Here is a 20,566-nt window from a genome sequence, read left to right as displayed (position 1 = left end):
GCTACTGATTAGCGTTCCTTTATTTCAGCTTGAAGAACTCCCTTCAACATTTCTAATAAGGCAAGTTTGGTGGTAATGAGCTTCCTCAGCTTTTGTTTGTCCGGAAAAGTTATGTCCCCTTCATTTACGAAAGGAAACTTTGCTAGGTCAAGTATCCTTGATTGGCTTTTTTTTTTCTTTTCAGCACTTTGAATATATCCTTCCACTCTCTCCTGGCCTATAAGGTTTCTGCTGAGAAATCTGCGGATGAATTTATATGGGTTCCTTTGTTTGAAATGAGCCTCTTTTCTCCGGCTACTTCTAAAATTCTTTGTCTTTAATTTTTAACAGTTTGATTCTAGTGTCTTGGTGAGCTCTTCTTAGGGTTGAAACTTATTGGAGACTTTTAACCTTCATGTATCTGGATGTCTATATGTTTCCCCAGATTTGGGGAGTTCTCAGACACTATTTCTTTAACTAAGCTTTCTGCCCCTTTCTCTCTTCTCCTTCTTTCTTTCACTTTCTGAAATCTACAATGCAACTGTTAGTGCTCTTGACAGTGTCACATACATTCTGTAGGCTTTCTACATTCCTTTTCTTTTTTCTCCTCGGACTGGATGTTTTCCAACAACCTGTCTTTGAGCTCCATGGGAGTGAGGCACCTGGGCATCCGGAGCGGGGTCTGCACACTCTCCTCACGGCCCAGCCTTTGCCAGCCACTCGGCCAGGCAAGCTCCTGGGCATCTGGGCTGGGTGAGATAGAAGAAGCCTCCTGGGCAGCACCCCCAGGTGGAGGAGGCGGACGCTCACCCAACACTCCCTCGGTTCCCCCACAGGAGAACTCCCAGGCCGAGAAGGTCTCTCTCGGCACCCGGCTGTGCTGCCTTGTGAGCACTGTGATGTGGGTACGGTAGAACTGTCCTCTTACCCCCTCCAGCGCCTGTCCTAGGATCTTTGTTTGAATGAGCTCCAACCGCTCTGCTGGACTCCCAGACTCTGACAAAGGTACTCCCATCTGTCAGTAGTTGTCAAAATTGATGCTTCTACAGGGAGACCATGCTAGAAAATTTCTATTTCACCACCTTGCTGACATCATTTCTTACTTAAATTTTGAAGGGATCAGTCTCGATGATGGGTTTAAACTAGCTATATGGCAATGATTGCTGTAATAATTCAGACTCTTTGACTTTAATCTAGAAAAATTTTCGCTGACATAATCACTATGCATTCCCTCAGGTTTCCTTTTCACAAACCTCCAACAGACCACAGCTATTCTTTATCATCAAACTTTTGTTGAGCTCATTGCATCCCTGGCACTGTGCTATCTGCTGCTCGTGCAGATATGAAAAAGAATTTTCCTTCTCCTTGAGTATCACAGTTTAATATAACATGTGCACCACAGTGTGATAAGCACTGGAGTAAAGATCTGTAAAAGGAAAAATGTTAGCGCAAAAGAGGAAATAACTATTTTTATCTGAAGACAGAGAAAGCAGGACATAATGTTAAGAGTACAGTTGTGGAGTCACATTTATAAGGTTAAAATCTTTCTCTACCACATTTTAGCCAATGATTCAGAATCTTTGAGCCTCAATTCTCTTACCTGGAGGTGACGACAACACCCACCTATGGTAGAGACTGTTTCACGCACCGCATAGTTTCATTTCATCCTGAGCACAGGAAACTACGTTTCCTGGTTCCCCTGCAACTAGGAGAGACCATGTATTAGACGTGGGGCCGATAGAATGTGGGGGAAACGGTGAGACGTCACTTAGAGTCTTGGCGCCTGAAACGTCTGTGTGATCTTCCACACACTCTCTCCCCCATGTGTAAAAGACCCCAGGATAATCGAGACACGTCACGAAAGGACGACGGAACCCAGTGCTCAGTTGCTTAAAGACAAGCTGCCCAAGAGAGCTGCCCAGGCAGGAACATGGGCATCAGACGCTGCATGAGAACAAGAAATAAAGGGTCTCCCTGCAATTCTGATACTGCTTATTGCAACAATTAGCCTGCCCCAATTAGCCTACCACTTCTAAGGTTGCTGGAACACTCTCGTGAGTTAAAAAGCCCATAACGACCGACAGCCATTACTATTTTCACCATTGCCATGACATACAGAGGGAACACGGTATGGAGCTGGGAGCCGAAGGGATTTGCTGGGTGGAATGGAAGGTGACAGGAATCAACTTTGAGCAGAGGGGAAAAAACGAAAAGTAAAGAAAAGAAGAGAGAGAAAGTGACAGTGTAAAAAAGATCTTTTTTAACCAAGAAAAAAAGCTAAAGTGGTCACAGTAAGAGCTGTCCAAATAGTGGACAGAGCAGCTGCCCTGGAAATGTGTCTTTGCCCACCAGCGTCCAGCCTCTCACGCTGCTCATGGCAGCGTGGCCAAGCCGACGGTGCCTGGCGACATCTGCTGCCAGCCCTCAGGTACCTCTCCCTCATCGGCTCCAGAACCAGACGAAGAAACAAGAGGACTGTCTTTTTCATTTGTTTTAACGTGATGGAAAGCTCCTTCCTGGACGATTGTTTTTGCTACTTGAGATGTGTTTCTTTTCCCACTTTCCGGTCACAAGAACAGTCTTAATGGACTGTAGGAAATGAAAGGAGCAGAGAGCTCCACAAAGGAGAGGCCAACCGAACAAAGGACAGAAACCTTTTTTGTCTCTTTGGGTTGTGAGGGAACAAAGCACAAATGCGTAGAATAGGGACAGAAAAGCTGCAAATGACATGTTTCTTGAATGCCCCTTCTGAGCAACACAGACATTTCTCCAGGCAGAGGGGTTCAACCTGTGGCCACGCAATAATTTTCCTCTGTGCAAAGCGAGCCAGCTGGCCTGGAGACACAAGCAGCCTTGACCTTCTCACCGCTAGCATCAAACTGGCCGAGAGGCTTCGTGGAGAAGAGGCCTCGTGGAGAAGAAGCCTGGAGCTTAAAAGGGCACTACCTATGTATCTCTGTTAAACTTACTCAACTTGGCTTAGCCAAAAAGTAATTGTTCTGGGCCCCTGTAAATGTTGTTGAGCTTTGGGGATGGCTAAGTTATAGCTTTTGCTAATGAGATGAAAAGGGACCACCTCCACAACTGGAAAATTGACACCAAGCTGACCAGACCAAATCAACCTTATTTACTATGGAAATCTTACCAAACGGAAAATCATTTATCAGAAAAAAATATAGTAATAGGTGTTTACAGGCAAAAGGATCACCAGTGACTGAAAAATAAGAAACAAGTAAAACAAAGAAAAGCAGATTTGGAAAAATAAAAATTGGATGCATGTGAAATTTGTGAAACCTTGACAGTGAGATAGTCCAGCTCCAAAATTCTTCTGTTTAAGTCTTCCCCTGTCACCTCTTGGCCTTGGTATTTTCCCAGATTTACTATTCACCAGTAAGCATTTGCAAGCAATGCTTCCTGCTGGAGGAACCACTTTCACCAAACCCAACTATAATACAAGTTTCTAAAAGAGCTCATGTGTATAAATGAAAATGCATTAGCCCATCTGCCCTTTTCCTGGAAAGGAAGTCACGTCTACTTATGTGTATCTGTAAATCAAAACCTACTTGTCTATGGTTCTTGCACAGACATGTCAGAACGAAGCCCAGGCTGGCTCGGTTTGAATGAGGGCTAAGCACACAAAGAGATCCATTCACGCCTTTGGATTTCAAGAGAGTCATATGGTCCAACCAAGGTCAACGAGATGATTGCAGCCTGATTTCGGGGTTAGTTTTTAAAAGTACATTTCACAACCGTTGCTGGAAGTGTTTTTTCCCTCCTTTAAAACCAACACTCAGAGATAAGAAAACAAGCATAAGAGGAAATGTCAAATCTGATTGGTGTAGTATCACTTTAAGATATGCAATTTGTATTATCTAGTGAATTGGCTGTAAAGTCTAATTTTAAAAAGCCTCCTCCTTGAGCCCAGGAGTTTGAGGCTGCAGTGAGCTATGATCACTCACTGCACTCCAGCCTGGGCGAGACCTGGTCTCTGAAAAAAAAAGAAAAAAAGAAAAAAGCAAGCAAACAAACAACAACAAAAAAGCCTCCTATACTATGGGACTTCACTGACAAAGATGTACTATGGAGAACTCCCAGCAATGTCAACAAATATCATCAATATTTGAATGCACAAACTTCTTTCATGTCTCAGCTGGCATAAAGTCTTCTGCGGGGAAATTTTCTTCCCGCCTCCCTTGCTTTAACTTCTTTCTTTTCTACTTTCTTTCCTCCTTTCCTCCATTTTTTTCTCCTTCCTGCCTGCTTTTGCTTTTTTTCTCCCTTTTTTATGAAAGAAAGGGATGGAAAAACATACTGATACTTTACTGAGCCCAGTGGCTCACGCCTGTAATCCCAGCACTTTGGGAGGGTAAGGCAGGAGGATCACCTGAGTCCAGATGTTTGAGACCAGCCGGGGCAACATAGTGAGACTCCATCTCTAAAAACATTTATTTAATTAGCTGGGCATGGTAGTGTGTGCCTGTAGTCCCAGCTACTTGGGAGGCTGAGGCAGGAGGATTACTTGAGCCCAGGAGTTTGAGGTTACAGTGAACTATGATCACACCACTGTACTCCAGTCCAGGTGACAGAGCAACATCCTGTCTCTAAAAAAAAAAAAAGAATAGGAGTAAAAGGCATACAAAATTTACTTAACATGCATGGGGGAAAGTCATAGGAGAGTGTGATAACCCAATAACTCAACGAGATCCAGATGCTTATATACCCTTCTTGCGGGGGGGGGGGGGGGGGGGGGCGAGATGAGATGGCGGATGTAGGAGCTACTGATTTTCCTGGGAAATGAATGAGCCCAAAGAACAATGGCCTGCCTGGGACAAGGTTCCTCTGGGTTATGTGGGGGAGGTGGCAAGAAAGTGTGGGGTAGAACTTCACTGTGAACAAACATTGTCTTACTGTGCAGAAAAACGCCTCCCAGGTAATGTCTGGGAACTACCCTCAGAAGAATAGATGCAAGTCTGTCTGAGTGTGGCGACGACTCCTAGTCTGTCTTTTCCCGGGTGACTAATCTTTCCTGGTTATGTGGCGAGATTCCTAGGAAGAAGGTCTTAAGACAATTGCATTTCTTTTGGAAAGAAGTTTCCTTAGCCAGACACGGAAATTCCAGATTCCAGACAGTCCCTCCCAGTGCTGGGGGAAAGAAAGAGGGCCAAAGAAACAGGCATGAGGGAGGGGCGCAGAGACCTCGGTTCCGAGGCTTCGTTCTGAGACCTTTCAATTTTCTTTAATTCAAAGCTACAAACCACCGTATTTTGTGGTATTATTTTCTGTGCCAACAACAGTGCAAATAAAAAGGGCTGTCCTTAATCAAGAGATTTCTTCTGCATTCCAGGATTTCTCGGGCCTTTTCGCATGGCAGTGTCTGTTAGGGATCTCTCGGAGGAAGGCAAAGCGTTTCCAATGTTCTCAGTGCGCTTGAGCAGGGGCCCCTGCGTGCGGTGGGCGCGGGGCCTTGCTCTGCCAGACGTCCTCTGGGAGTGCTGGTCTTGGCGGGCTGATTTTTAACGCAGCTTTTTCAAGGTGTGCGAGTGAATTCACGCATCAGGCTTTGTCCCCTATGCCACGAGGAAGCGGCGTGGCAGGGGGTGCCTGAAGCGTGGGGGCGGGGCGGGGAGGGGGAGGGGAAGGTGGCGGTGCACGGGGCAGGCGAGTCAGCCCGTCCCCGCCGCAGGTCTCTAACCTGAGGTTCACAGAACGGCTGGGGCGTCTCCCGGCGCGTCCGAGATGGCGATGGCGTTCGGGGTGGACGCGAGCGTGGGCAGGGGCGGCTCTTACCTGCAGCCCGTCACCGCGTATGATACGCAGTGGGACCTTGGGCGACTTGCAAACTCTAGAGCAGCCCTATTTCTTTCTCTATCGAGCAGGAATAAAGGTTCTGCTTTGTCAGACTGCTGAGATGCCATAACCCCAGCCCGGTGCGCGACGCCGAGGAGTTCCCGTCCCCGCCGCATGGGCGGCGCCCTCGCCTGGCTCCCCGCAGTACGGGCCGGGACGGCGGACTGCAACGGCAACCGGAATTCATGCTTCTTACTCCTTCTTCCACCTTCTGTTAATGCTTGGGCTGATGCCTTTCTCCGGGGCCCGCAAAGCTCATCCGTCAAGACTCACAGTCTGGTGAGGAGCCGTTGGGCAATTTCCGTTCTTAGAGTGCGAGTTAACAGACTGAAGGTCTGCCTGACACCGCGCGACAGCTGCTCTCGCCCCCTCAGCCGCGCCCTCTCGTCGGGACGCGTTGCAGCTGACCGAGATTGAGGCGTCGCGTGGACAGAGTCTCTAATTCCATTCAGCACAGAGAACCTGCTAGCACTCAACAGAGGCAATGGTTCTCCGATGAATGTTCACTTCTTTTTTCTCCAAAACGTGACTATGGATTGGGGCAAACAGCAGAGACCGGAAACCATGGCCCAGTTTCTCCTTGCGTGAACTCAAGCAAGGGCTGGCCCAGGGGTTCGGACCCCTGAGGCAAAGCCTAGAAACTGGACTTTGGGCAGCTTCCTTACGACACTTTGTTTCTGTGCAATCCCGTGCAGAGTTACATAAACTTATAAGGGTCTAAGCGGTTTTTCTCTCTAAAATTTCAATAGAATTTAACTTGTAGGTTTTATAGGGACATACCTATACTCTACATTGAGTGGTGTATTTTATCTTGTAATTTTGCCATACAGGAAAGACTTCCTATTGATAGCAACCAAGTGCATTTGTTGCAGGATCTGAAATAGAACCATGTGAAAAATTCATATAACGTTTTACACATTACCCAGCATGTGGTAAGAGCCAGATAAAAGGTAGCATGGTTAATGCAATTATATAATCTTGTGGAAAACATTGATTCTTTGTATCTCCCACTTACTAGATTTCTGAATTTAAAAGCAAATTCTGAAACCAAGTCGTATTTAGTATGCTCCTTTAGTAGCAGAAATGGAAGTAAAAAAGACAGGTAGTAGGAAGCCCCCATCCCAAGCCATTTCCATTTGACATTTTGCTGTGTTTGAAGAATGTCTATGGAGTCCATGCTTAGCCATTCGACGTGCAACTGGTGCCCTCTAGTGACAGGGCGCGCAGTCTCCAGCCATGCGTGGTCTCTTAAAGCTAAAGAATTCCTTTCTTCTCAACCCAGCCTGCCCCAGATTTACAGAGAGGGAAGAGAAAAGGGAGAAGCTGGGAGGAAAGAAGGTGTGGGAGTCCCTCTGTAATCTCAGAAGGCATCCTTGGGTTTGTAAGATAACGGTCCTTAAACGCTTTTGAAGTTTCAGTTTTCTTTTAGAGAAAAGACACTTTCTGCCTTGTATCTCTAAGAACTTCCCTGCCCGGGAGCTGAGTTTTTCAAGGCCACCTCAGGTAAATCAGATACTCCAAAAATCACACAGTTCCTCTGCATGTGGGGAGACCGTGGGGAATAACAACAAGGCCGTGCTCACCGGCTCCAGATGCCTAGCCAGACAGAGCGTGGGCCTCTCAAGAGCTGAGATCTTTTCAAGCCAGCGGAAGACCAAGCATCCTACATACACATCTACTGCTCAAAGCCTTTCCTCCCATAAGGTCAGTTCCTCGGCCTGCAGGACCAACTCTGTTGGTGATACCCGCCTCATCCCAGGGCAGAGACCACGCTGCCAGTCCCAATTTCTTCTCTCCGCGCTGCATCACCAAGCTATGCGACATCTCCTGTTCATCAGTCCTGGACACCACAGCCTAAATCCAGGTCTTGATTCTTTCCCACTAAGATGATTTTTATATCTTCCAAGTTGGATTCCCTCTCCCCTGCCACATTCCTACTGATATCACTACTATTAGCTACTTTTCCCCCCAAAAAAACCTACCATTCTTTATTATCTAGTGACCCTATAGAAACGTACAGTAATATGAAATGACCTCAGCCCATTTCTTAGGCCTCTTCTTCCATTTCTCAGACACAGAGCATGCTGTTCTTCTTCGAACGCACTACACCCTCATCCAGCTGTGGTCCCACATGCTTTCCCCTCCATTAGAGACCCCTGGCCATTGTTCAAGATCTTCAAAGATCATCTCCTCTAGGAGGCACCCCCAGCACCCTACCGGCTCCCACCCGTCATCCCACACAATGCGTTTCGACAGTGCTGCTAACCACGGGAGTCTTGTTATCACGTGTTTGCCTCCGCTTTGACCTTCTCCAGAGCAAAACTCCAGGCTCTTCCTTTCATGTGCTCCAGTCGCCTGGCATGTAGCAGCACGTGTGCACACACACACTGCACGATGCATATTTCTGTGTGAGTGTGGGGGTATATATATACAAAATATGTCATCTGAGATATAGGTACAGAATCTTGAAGGCCAACTTCATTTTGTCTATATTTCACTTGTCAAAATGCATTTTGGAGGCATTGTGGAAAGAGCATGAAACTCAGCATCTGACGAGGACAAGGTTCAAGTCCTCATACCACCTCTTACGAGCTGTGTGACTTTAGGCGAGTAATTAACCTTTCTGAGCTTCATTTCCCACTTGCAAAATGGAGATAATAGTACCTTCCATGCAAAGTGAAGACAAATGAGATAGCGCGTGCGAAGTGCCTGGAACATGGGCGGCTCTCCTCGAATGGAGCTGTATCCTGCTCACTAGTCATCGTCTGCCCATCGGATGCATCTCTCTGATGTGCATCCGGTATCTAGTCTCTATCCGCCTCATACACACGCAGTCGGCCCCCGGATTCCACACCTGTGGATCTGACCAACCATGAATCGAAACTGTACTTAGGCCTGTAATGGTTCTGTCTTTACTGAACGTGGACGGACTTTTCTTTTTTTTTAAGAACTGCATTTATTTATTTTAGACTTCCAGATTTTCTCACGTTCATGATAAATCCTTATGGATCGTTCATGGGTATAGCTTTTTTCATTATTTCCTGCACACTGCGGTATAACTATTTACATAGCATTTACATTATATTAGGTATTATAAGTATCTAGAGATGATTTAAAGTGTATGGGATGATGTGCTTATGTTATATGCAAATACTAGGTCATTTTGTACAAGGGACTTGAGCATCCTCGGATTTTGGTCTCCAGAGGGGATCCTGGAACCAATCCCTCATGGGCACGAGGGACGACTGTATACATATGCGTATGATAAAGTGGATTTCAGCTTCCTGCAGAACAGTGGAAACTCAGGAAATCCAGTCGTCTCTCTGACCTCATGCTGAATATACCCATACTTTCCACCACGATTCCTTGCACATTTTCACTTGCATTTGGCATAGACTGATTTTTTTTTTTAATTAATGGATGCTTATTCAAGGATCAGTTATTACTTCATGGAAATATTTGTCTACCATTTCTTAGTTTCATACCTAGAAGCAGGGGGAAAGTGTTTTTACTACTAGGTAATTTAATCATTTTTTCCCTCTCACCTCCTATATACGTGTACTGGGGCCAAGTCAGCTGAAAAAATAAAATCGTACAGGCAAAGCACCACTTCATCATTTTCCCTGAAACTCCTGCTGGCAGCACGCATCTCATATGCCCCAAGTGCAGAGTTCTGAAAGAGACAGATGGATTTCAGCTCCCTCTAATGTACTGTCCTCCTTTCCATCGCATCAGGCTCATAACACGCTGCCTGGTGGCTGGCTGTCTCGCCGTCTTGAGGCTGAAGCAAGCAACAGAGGAATGAAGGAGACATTAGTTGCCAAGTCCCAGCTGACAGGAATACTTGCTTGCACCCTTTTAGAGCATTTAACATCGGCAAAAGAAATGGGAAAAAGACCTGGCTTGCCAACGAGCCATTACACAAATCTAAAACTGTGGAATTAAGTTTTGCTCTTAAGTGTTCTTTCCATGACTAGCCCTATTAATTGGTGCTACAGCTTCAAACCTACTTCAGTTTTTATGTCACAGAAGAGACTTAAGAATCCAATTAGCTATGTTTATTAGAAATCCTTGAACTTTATTCTACTCATTTTCATGTTAAATAAAGTAGTGGTCAGGGGGAAAGTTAGAGGAAGAGTTTTAGGCTATTGCATTAGGATCTTATTTTCACCAAGCGTTTGGATGTGTCCTGAACAAACCAACTCTGCAAAGGCAAAAGGAAACATTTTTTCACTCTTTGGGAGAAAGCACAAATAAAACAGCACAATTATAGGGAAATAAGAAGGAATAATGGGTAACCTAAGTGACAGACAACTGAAATTAACTCTAATCTCAATACCTAGAATACATCCCGTGCAATCCCAGCAATAACCAGATCTCCAGTTCAGTTGGTACAAACCCACCCTTGAGGCCACACCACATATAAGCACCAAAAAACCTCTCATTTTAAAGCTCTCTGAGGTCTCAACATGCAGATTTGTACAGTCTTTCACGTTCCAACAGGTCACATCTCGGAGTCCGAAGGCTGAATCCCAATCCTCTGTCATTTTCTTTTCAGGGTTTTAAGCACTGAGCAGTTTCACTTAAAAAGCCAGACATCTGGATTCTCTTGGGAAAAAGTCAGATGATCTCGCCATACCCAAGCCCACAATCCCATATAGCAACAACTGGCCGTAACTGAGCACACCTGTCCCCCGAAGATGGCGATGCCTCTTCGGAACAGTCCTTCCCCTTTCACCTCACTCATTGCTGTTGCTCGCCTGACCTCTGTGGGCATTTGACTTTGCCTGTAGGGGTTTACAAAGCAGTTATTCGTTTCTAATGGTTACGAGTAAGACAACCAGCAAGTTCAGTCTGTTCTGCTACATGTCATGTTTTTGTAACAATTAGCTTAGACAAAATCGACACATGGGTGAGTGTTGTCTGTGTAACCTAGAAGTCTTATTGGTTCATGTAACTGAGTAGTGGCACCTAAATGCAAAAATCACAAACACAGGTGAACACGGGAAGCCCTGCAATACTACACGTGTCACCCACTTAGCCCATGTTCATTTTGGCTAAGATGAACTTCCTGCTCTGTCTCAAAGTGCTCATTGGACAGTGCTCCCTGATCTTTCTGTATTTTGTCCTTTTTCCGTAATTCACCATCCTTAACCCTTTATTACTGCCCTCCTTGTCCATTAATCTACCTTCAGCATTCTTTTTCGTTAAGGTAAAGAACTCTATTACTGTTGTATTTATTTATTAGGAATGTAACATGTTTTTAAAATTGTGCTAATGTTCTAATTAAGCTTGTTATCAGTTTTGTGAGTGCCTGGTTTCAAAGTTACATACTTTTTGATTGATCTGTCCCTAATGCTATCTTTTCCCATAACTTCTGTTATTTCTAGAACACAATTCTACAGAAAATAAGGGGTTTTCAGGAATACACATACCAAATTATAACAGAATATATAGTATAGTCAAAACTAGTCTTGAAAAATTTCCTAAGAAGGACCCAGAGTGGAGATTGAACTGTCTCATGGTAAGCCCAACAGAATTAATTCTCTAGCATAATAATTACTTTTTAGAGACAGGGTGTTGCTGTGTCGCTCAGGCTGGAGTGTAGAGGCACAAACTCCTGGGCTCAAATAATCCTCCCATCTCAGTCTCCCAAGTAGCTAGGACCACAGGCATGTGCCACCATGCCCACCAGGCTAACTTTTAAAAAAATGTTTGCAGAGATGGGGATCTTGTTATGTTACCCAGGCTGGTCTTAAACTCCTGGCCTAGAAGGGATCCTCCCACCTCAGCCTCCCAAAGTGCTGGGATTGCGGGCAGTAGCCACTGCACTTGGCCAGTTCTCTAGCATTAAAATAGATACTCTTAGGTAGTTGGCTAGCATTTAGGGGCCACGTTTCATGAAAAGTCCCTATTTTTAAACATCAGAAATACTTCTGAAATGATCAGTGTGGGAAGATGTTCATAAGAGATGGACCCACAGGAACTGGGCACTCGTATTGCTTCATTTATTTCTGACAACAGTCTTGTGCCTTTGGTATCAGCACTTCTATTTTACTGACAAAAAAGTGAGGCTCAAAGGGATGAAAAACTTGCTTAAAATTTCTCTGCTCCCAAGTGGTAAGCCCAAGTTTCAAATCCAGGGTTTCTAACCTTGAGCTCTTCCATCCCCCAACAGTTTCCCGTCAGAAGTCTAGCAGTTCTATTGGACTGTCTTCTTTAGAGCAATTTAAAACCCCTTTCTATATATAAGTGAACAGTCCTTTAAAGTCAGACTTTCATGTGGTACTTTTAACAAGCACTTTTATTGAAACAAAACATCCGCTAACAATCGTGCCGCATGGTACATAGAGAATATGGCCTGTGAGGTCAATAAGACTTGAGCTCCTTTATTCGGAACGTACTTATCACAGTTACCACTGTGCTGGTTCTGGGCCACAGTGACAACCATGGTGCTGGCGCTCAGGGGGCTTACATTCTAGTGACGTAACCTTTTTTTATAATGTATGAAACAAAAATACTATCACCTATTTTGCAAGGATATAGTAAGAATTTGGAATTAGGTATACAGTAAGGGCCTGCACACAGAAACAATTTGGCTATTAGTAGCTATTATTGAATTGATAACATAGTAATACTTGTCACACAGAAGCAGAAGAGGGAAGTGGATTTTAGGATACGTGGCTGCTTCAGCGCAAAAGCCACCAGCACCAATGAGCATCCATGCACCTATCTCTCCGTCCTCCCTAATTAATCCTCGGACGCGGGGCAGATAAGCAGGCTGAGGTGTGACCTGGCTGTGTACAAAAGCTGATTCCTCTACCGCACCACTTGTTCTGACACATTATATTGTAAACGAAGTTACTTGGAATTTAACGGATCTGTATAAAGAACTTTGTAGTCAAGACGTTCTATTACATCATAAATCCTTTAGGGATTTATGCCCTAAAGGGGCATATGCTAGGGATTTAGGCCCTCCCCGGCCCCATGTGCTTAAAGACTCAACCACTCATTTAAATAACAAAAGTAAGTTCTACTTCTAACAATAGCTAGCTACATTTTTAGATCCAACTTTTCCACTGAAAACAAATCAAAAACCCTTTCAGACATCGGCCTAGGCAAGGAATTCTTGAAGAAGAACCCCAAAGCAATCGCCGCAGCAACAAAAATAAATAAGTGGGATCTAATCAAATTAAAAAGCTTCTGCACTGCCAAGGAAACTATCATTAGAGTGAATAGACAGCCCACAGAATGGGAAAAAATACTTGCTCTCTACACATCTGATAAAGGGCTGATAACCAGAATCTATCTAGAACTCAAAAAAATCAACAAGAAAAAATCAAACAACCCCATCAACAAATGGGCAAAGGAAATGAACAGAAACTTTTCAAAAGAAGACAGAATAATGGCCAGCAAACATATAAAAAAATGCTCCACATCTCTAATCATTAGAGAAATGCAAATCAAAACCACAATGAGATATCACCTAACCCCACTGAGACTGGCCTCTATCAAAAAATCCCAAAACAACAAATGCTGGCGAGGATGTGGAGAGTCAGGAACACTCTTACACTGCTGGTGGGACTGCAAATTAGTGCAACCTCTGTGGAAAAGAATTGGAGATACCTCAGAGAGCTACAAATAGAAATACCATTCGATCCAGCAATAGCACTATTAGGCATCTACCCAAAAGAGCACAAAACATTCTACGATAAGGACATCTGCACCCGAATGTTTATGGCAGCACAATTCACTATTGCAAGGATGTGGAAACAACCCAAGTGCCCGTCAATCCATGAGTGGATTATTAAAATTTGGTATATGTTTACAATGGAATATTAATCATAAGAAACGACAGTGATCTAGCACCTCTTACACTTCCCTGGATTAAACTTAAGCCCATTATCCAAAGTGGGGCACCACAAGAGCAGCAGAACGGGACCCACTTGTACTCGCCATCAAATTGGTACTAACTGATCAACACTAGGGTGATCACATGGCAGAAATACTCTCTAGGGATTAGGGGGATGGGGGGGTAAATCCACAACTAAAGGACACGGGGAGCACTGCAGGGGGAAGGGCAAGCCTTTAACCCGCACTTGGGTGAGGCAAAGACATAAAGTGTAACCATAATGTTTGCACCCTCACAATACCCTGGAATAAAAAAAAAAAAAAGAAAGAAAGAAAAAAAAAACACTGAAACTCACTGAGAAGGAAATAAAACTTTGTCACAATAAAAAAATAAATAAATAAGCCACATAAAATATCATAAGAAAGACCTCTGTTTGAAATCATCGAAAAGCTAAGAAATAATTGAGAATTTATGGGACCAAAATCCAGGAGAGAAGAGAGAACAAGAGACATAAGCCTGGCACCATTTTACCCTCCCTGAATATTGTGAACTGTGACAGCAGTGGCTGAGATGGTAAGAAATTGAGCAGGGATTTTGAGAGTCACAGCACTATGGAGACAGGAACTAGAGTGCAGAACCTGCTAACGGCTTCAAGGTTTCAGGTACAAATCAAAAGTAAGAATAAACTGAAAATAAAGAAGTCCAGTCCTCAAAAGGACTGAAAACACCTTAAATTATTTTGATGTCTAATTGAATTAAGCTGATATGCTCCTAACCCAGTTGATTGTCCGAAGCAAAACTGCATCCTCTTTGAAGAAAGATAAAGTCAGAGTCTCAAATTACTTCAACAGCTTTTTATATACAACATCTGGCCCTCAATCAAAGATTAACCAGCCATTACAAGAAGACAAGTTTTCACCAAAAACCTAGAGAAAAGAACAGACAATAGAAACTGGTCTACAGGAGACTCAGAAGATAGAGTTATCAGACATAGGCTTTAAAATAACCAAAATTAATATTTTCAAGGAATTAAAACACCAAATAGAGAATTTCACCAAAGGATGAAAACATAAAAAGAATGGAATGGAAATTCTACAACTGAAAAGTAAAATAGTAAGAACTTAATAGATGAGTTCAATAGAGTAGACACAGGTAAAGAGAGAACTAGTGAATGGAAGATAAATTGAAAAAAATTACAATCAAAAGGATAGAAACAGAGAAAAAAGATAAGGGATACAGTGAAAATATCTAGCATATGTGTAAGTATAGTCTCAAAAGACAGGTGATGCAGAATTTGGCAGTAGCGAATTCTAAGTACATAATAGTACTACTGCTGAAATCTAAAGGCAAAGAGAAAATTGTAAAAGTAGCCAGAGAAAAGAGGAATATCACCTTTAAGCAACAGTAAGACTGATAATTGGCTTATCAACAGAAACAACAGAAGTCAGATGATATCGGTATGTTATCTTAAAAGTACTGAAACAAAATAAATCTCAAACTATTAATAGAATTCTACATCCAGTGAAAACATCCTTTAAAAATTAATGTGAAATAAAGACATTTTCAACAAAATAAGAAAGAGAAAGAATGTTCATCACTATGAGATCCACAATAAAGGACATTATAAAGGAGTTTTCTATAGGTTGAAGGAAAAAAAATCACAGAAGGAAAGTCAGAAATACAGAAGGAAATAGAGAACAATGGAAAGGGTAAAATGTAGGTAAATGTAAATCAATGTTGACTCTATAAACAAAATCAATAATGTACACTAAGATTTTTTAAATATTTAGAATTTTTTAAAAAGAGAAAAAACACAGGCGGTAAAAGGATGTCAATTCAGTTAAAACACTCAATAAATTTAAGGATAGTCTTTTCAATAAATGATGTCAGGACAACTGATATCCTGGAGAGGAAATCTTTTAACCCTTATTTCATGCCATTCATGCACATATAGTTCCAGAATGTCAATCTCAAATGTGAAAACTAAAACATAACAAAAATTTTTAGAAGTCAACATAGAATGTGTTCAAAAACTTGGAATAAGAATTTTTTTAAAACAGGACATGAATTGCACTAACCATAAAAGAAGAGAGCAATACTACCTATGTTATAATTTAAAACTTTTGTCCATTGAAAGATGCCAGTAAAGGAGTGAAAAGACAAACAGGAGATATCTACAACTCATAGTACCCAGAATATACAAAGAACTTCTAAAAATCAGTTAAGAAATAGAGAAAACTCAGTAAGAAAAATGGGCAGGAGAACTGATACCTCACAAAAGAGATCCAAATGGCAAATACATGAAAAGTTGCTCAACTTTAATGTCGGAGAAAAGCAAATTAGAACCACAATAAAATTAAAAAGACTTAAAGTACCAAATGTTGACGAGAATGTGGAGCAAGTAGAAATAACGTAGATTAGTGGTGGGAGGGTAAATTTCAGTATGATCACTTGCAAAACATTGTGGCAATACCTACTGAGTATATGCATACTTCATGACCCAGCAATTCCAGTCTTATCTATATTCCCAACAAAAATGCTATATATATGTACCAAAAGAATTATACAAGATGTCCAGAGCTGCAGTATTCATTATAGTTAAAAAAAAAAAAACCAAAAATCCCAAAAACTGGAAACAGCCCAACTGTCCAGCAACAAGAGAAGATGAATAAATTGTGATATATTCGGACAACATTAGACAGCAAAGCAAATGAACAAATACTGCTATATACAACAACAAAAATGATTTACACAAATATAATGCTGAAGACAAGAAGTCAGGGACAAAAGAATTGATCCCATTTATATAAAATTGATCCCACTGATACAAAACTCAACAACTGATGAAACTAACCATGGTGTTAGAATTCAGGACAGTGGTTACTTCTGGAGAGAAGGTAGGAAGGAACTGGGATCTCAGGAGGCCTAAGCAGTGCTCTGGGGGTCTGGTCTTTTAACCAGAGCAATGGTTACCTGAGTGTATCCATGTTGCAACAATTTGTGATTTATGTACTTTTCTATATGTGTATGTCAATAACAAAATTCTTGTAAAAATATCTTAAAAGGTATATGTTAGTAACTTGCTTGAAGAGTAGTTTAACAATAAGAAATTTTCTTCAAATATGTTTCTGATGTCACTATACAACACTTATGGCTTTTATCCTAAAAATTATACTCAAAAGTAAGCCTAGTTTATGGTTTCTCAAATTTGGGAGCAGAATATCCAAATGTCACAAAGATATTTTCATATGAACTCCTTGGTATTTACCTTAAAGTGTTGAAAACTTAGTCCACACAAAAACCTGTACACAGATGTTTATAGCAGCTTTATTCATAATTGCCAAAACTTGAACACAACCAAGATATCCTTTAGAAGACAAATGGATAAGTAATCTCTGGTACATACAGACAATAGAATATTATTCATTGCTAAAAAGAAATGAGCTATCAAGTCATGAAAAGACATAGAATAACCTTAAATACATATTAGTAAGTAAAAAAAGCCAATTGAAAAGGCTACATCCTATGTAATTCCAATTATATGACATTCTGAAAAAGGCAAAATTATGGAAACAGTAAAAAGAGTAGTGGTTGCCAGGGGTTGGGGTGAGGGTGTGTGTGGTCTGAACAGGCAAAGCATGGAGAATTTTGGGGGCAGTAAAAATATTCTATGATATTATAATGATGGATACACATCATCATACATTTATCCAAACCCACAGAATGTACAACACTAAGAGTGAATCCTAATGTAAACTACGGACTTGGGGTGATGTGTCAAATGTAGATTCATCACAAACGGACCACCCAGTGGGGGATTCTGGTAATGGGGGAAGCTAGACATGCATGGGGGCAGGGAGCATATGGGAAATCTCTGTACCCTCCTCCTAATTTTGTTGTGCACCTAAAACCACCCAAAATAATAAGGTCTAAAAAAAAAAAAAAAAGACACTTCTAGAGGTCAAGTATAAATTAAATCCAGTAATCAAGAGATACTGTCATGAACATGAATGTAGGCCTCAACTTCTTATTACGTACCTTGCCTCCAACATTATCCTCTCCCCTAAATACTCTTTGACCTTAGCAACTTTGGTATATTTGAATGTTACAATTCCACCAGAAAGATGGTGTTTGAAGTTGCTGTTCTATAAGAATTCTTGGCATCCAGTAACCAATTTAGACAAAAAGGGAATATAGGTCCTTCTAATATAGTATTAATATAAATTAGTATTTTAAAAAAATCACTATACACCTTTGGGAAATAAGTCAAAGTATTATTTATTTAAGACATATTTACATACTTACAAAACTGATTTTTATCCAATACATCATCTTGCAGAATATCATCAAATGAACACCATATCCTGGGAGTAAAGATTCCCATTTCTTAATTTATATACAACCCAACAACTTTTAGAACAGAATATTATCAATTTGGCTTCACAAATCACAAAGTCCTGTTTATAATCTTTTTCTAGCCAAGGAACAGAATAAATTCAACAGCACATTAAAGTACTTTAAGTTGACCCTGAGCAATTACTAATTTGCATAATTTTGAATATATATGATAGTGTATGTGTCCTCTTACATACACTATCATTTTGTCCATATTCATCCATCTCAATTTTTTACTTCATTAATCCTCAAGAGAAAGAGGAAGAAAGAATGGGAAAATAATAAAGACAAGAGAATAAGAAAAGGAAACTACTAGCATTGCCTAAAGCTTTTCCAACTTCCAAAGTCTGTGGCACAGCTTAGGTCTAGGGTTGCCTCAAAATCTTAACAGAAGGATCCAGGGCAGGCACGGTGGCTCATGCCTATAGTCCCAGCACTTTGGAAGGCCAAGGTGGGAGGATGACTTGAGGCCAGGAGTCTGAAACTAGCCTAGGCAACACAGTGAGACCCCATCTCTACAAAAAATTAAAAAATTAGCTGGGCATCGTCTTGCACGTCTGTAGTCCCAGCTACTCCGGAGGCTGAGGTGCAAGGATCACTTGAGCCCAAGAGATCGAGGCTGCAGTGACCTATGATCATGCCACTGTACTCCAGCCTGTGAAATAGAGTGAGACTCCATCTCAAAAAATAAAAAATAAGATAAAAAAAACAACAAAAGGAGGATCTTGAACTGAACAATCTCAGCACCTTCAATAACCTGGAAATCTTCGGAATAAATGTCACAAAACGACCACAACAACAGTGGTGAAGAACTGTATTAAAGATGGGTTTTCCTAAGAAGCTGGAGGGAGGGAAAAAGCAAATAGCATCCCCCACCCCCCTCCCCGAGAAAATGGGCAGAAGAGGAAAGAACACGGGGGCTGGGTGATGGGGAAAGGAACTGCGGCCTTAGGCTGAGGATCAGCGTATCTTATGCCAAAGCCCACCGCTGAGACTGCCTGGCCTAGCTGCCATGGTGTTTAGAGATAATGAGTTACTTGTCTTGCCCTCTGTACAACAGGGAAAGTTAAGGATGACTAAACAAACAAGAGGTTGGACAAGCTGAGCATGTGGAGTCAGTCACGCTCTGAAGCCCTTCAAAGAGAACTCTGGGCCAAAAAAAGAATCAGAAAGGCCAGCCCAGATCACGCATTTCTCTCTTCCATCTGCCCTTTTCTAACCCTCCTCACCCACTCGCACTGTGCCAAAGAACAGGAGGCTTAACAGGCCACCAGGTGCAGGAAAATTATCTGGCTTCAACCAACCCATGGAATAACTGCCACTGCTATTTGGGGATTTTAGGGAAATTGTCATCTAATGAGATATCGGCGTTTGTGATTCTATTAGAACAGCCCTCAAAAACATCAAATAAAATATTTGAGACAAGGGAAAATAAAAAGAAAAGAAAAACTCAGATATTTTCAGGATCTGTAAAATTTCCCTACTATAGGAGGGAAGTAGCAGAAATATTTTGAATACAGGCATACTTTCTTTCAGTCTGTGATGAAATGCGGTGTTTTTGTCGCCAGCCCAGTGCAATGATAAAATTCTGTTAGAAAAGGACAGCTTTTAAAATAAAGGATAGAGGCAAATGGTAGGAAAAGGCTTCTCTTGCTTATGAAGAAGGGGAAAAGCATTCTGTCCTTATTACCCCTGGACAAAAGTGCAACTTGTTACATCTGTCTCTCATTACTTTTAATGACACAGAAGTCTGAATAAATAATCTTATACAGTACTTGGAAATTAACAAGTATCATAGTTTCAAAATTAATATTTAATTCGTCTCATCCTCAGATAAAGATAGCAGAAACCAAATAATGACTTGAAATAACATTAACATAAAAGCAAGCCTTATGTATAAACACAGTGCAGGATAACAGCTTCAACACCTTTTATAAAACTGCCAGAGAGCATGCTAATTCTTTTCTATCTAAAGAACTGTATAGAAGAGTAAATAAAAATTAAATTACATTTATATAAGAAACTATCTTCCAAAATTTACCTGAACTTGCATATATAAAGTTCAACAGTAAAAGGAAAAAACATTTATTTAACTTTGATTTATATAAATCCAAAAATGGTAAAATATATTATTTGAAGGGGAAAAAGCTTTCACTAAATACAAAGATAACAGACTAAATAAACCAGACTGAATATAAAACAGTTTCTTGGAAAACATCCATAAAAAGTACAGGCAGAAGGGCACAAAGTTAGAGAAGCAATGTTTAAGGCAAACTAAATAAGAAGTCACTATAATTAAAGTAAGAGGCATTCCCTCCCATAAGCAACAAAGTCACACCCTCTCTCAAGTTTCTCTACCACAGTTTGGAGAATTTGAGTAGAAGCAGAAACAATGGCTGCTGTCAGTTTATTCTTGGAAGTAGTGAACAGTATTATATAAAAATAACACAAATACTTTTGATTTAAAATATACTTGAATCATTTGCCCCTTTG

At 41.5% G+C, this 20,566-nt stretch overlaps 1 pseudogene; it reads right to left on the bottom strand.

Annotated features, from left to right (window-relative positions):
* The window catches only part of LOC105810958, a 46,891-nt pseudogene extending 40,949 nt beyond the window's left edge, over positions 1-5,942 (bottom strand).
* Positions 5,943-20,566: the final 14,624 nt, after the last annotated feature.

Source organism: Propithecus coquereli, unplaced genomic scaffold (genome assembly GCF_000956105.1).
Source record: "Propithecus coquereli isolate 6110/MARCELLA unplaced genomic scaffold, Pcoq_1.0 Scaffold224, whole genome shotgun sequence".
NCBI lineage: Eukaryota > Metazoa > Chordata > Mammalia > Primates > Indriidae > Propithecus > Propithecus coquereli.
This window is presented reverse-complemented; position numbering and strand designations above follow the sequence as displayed.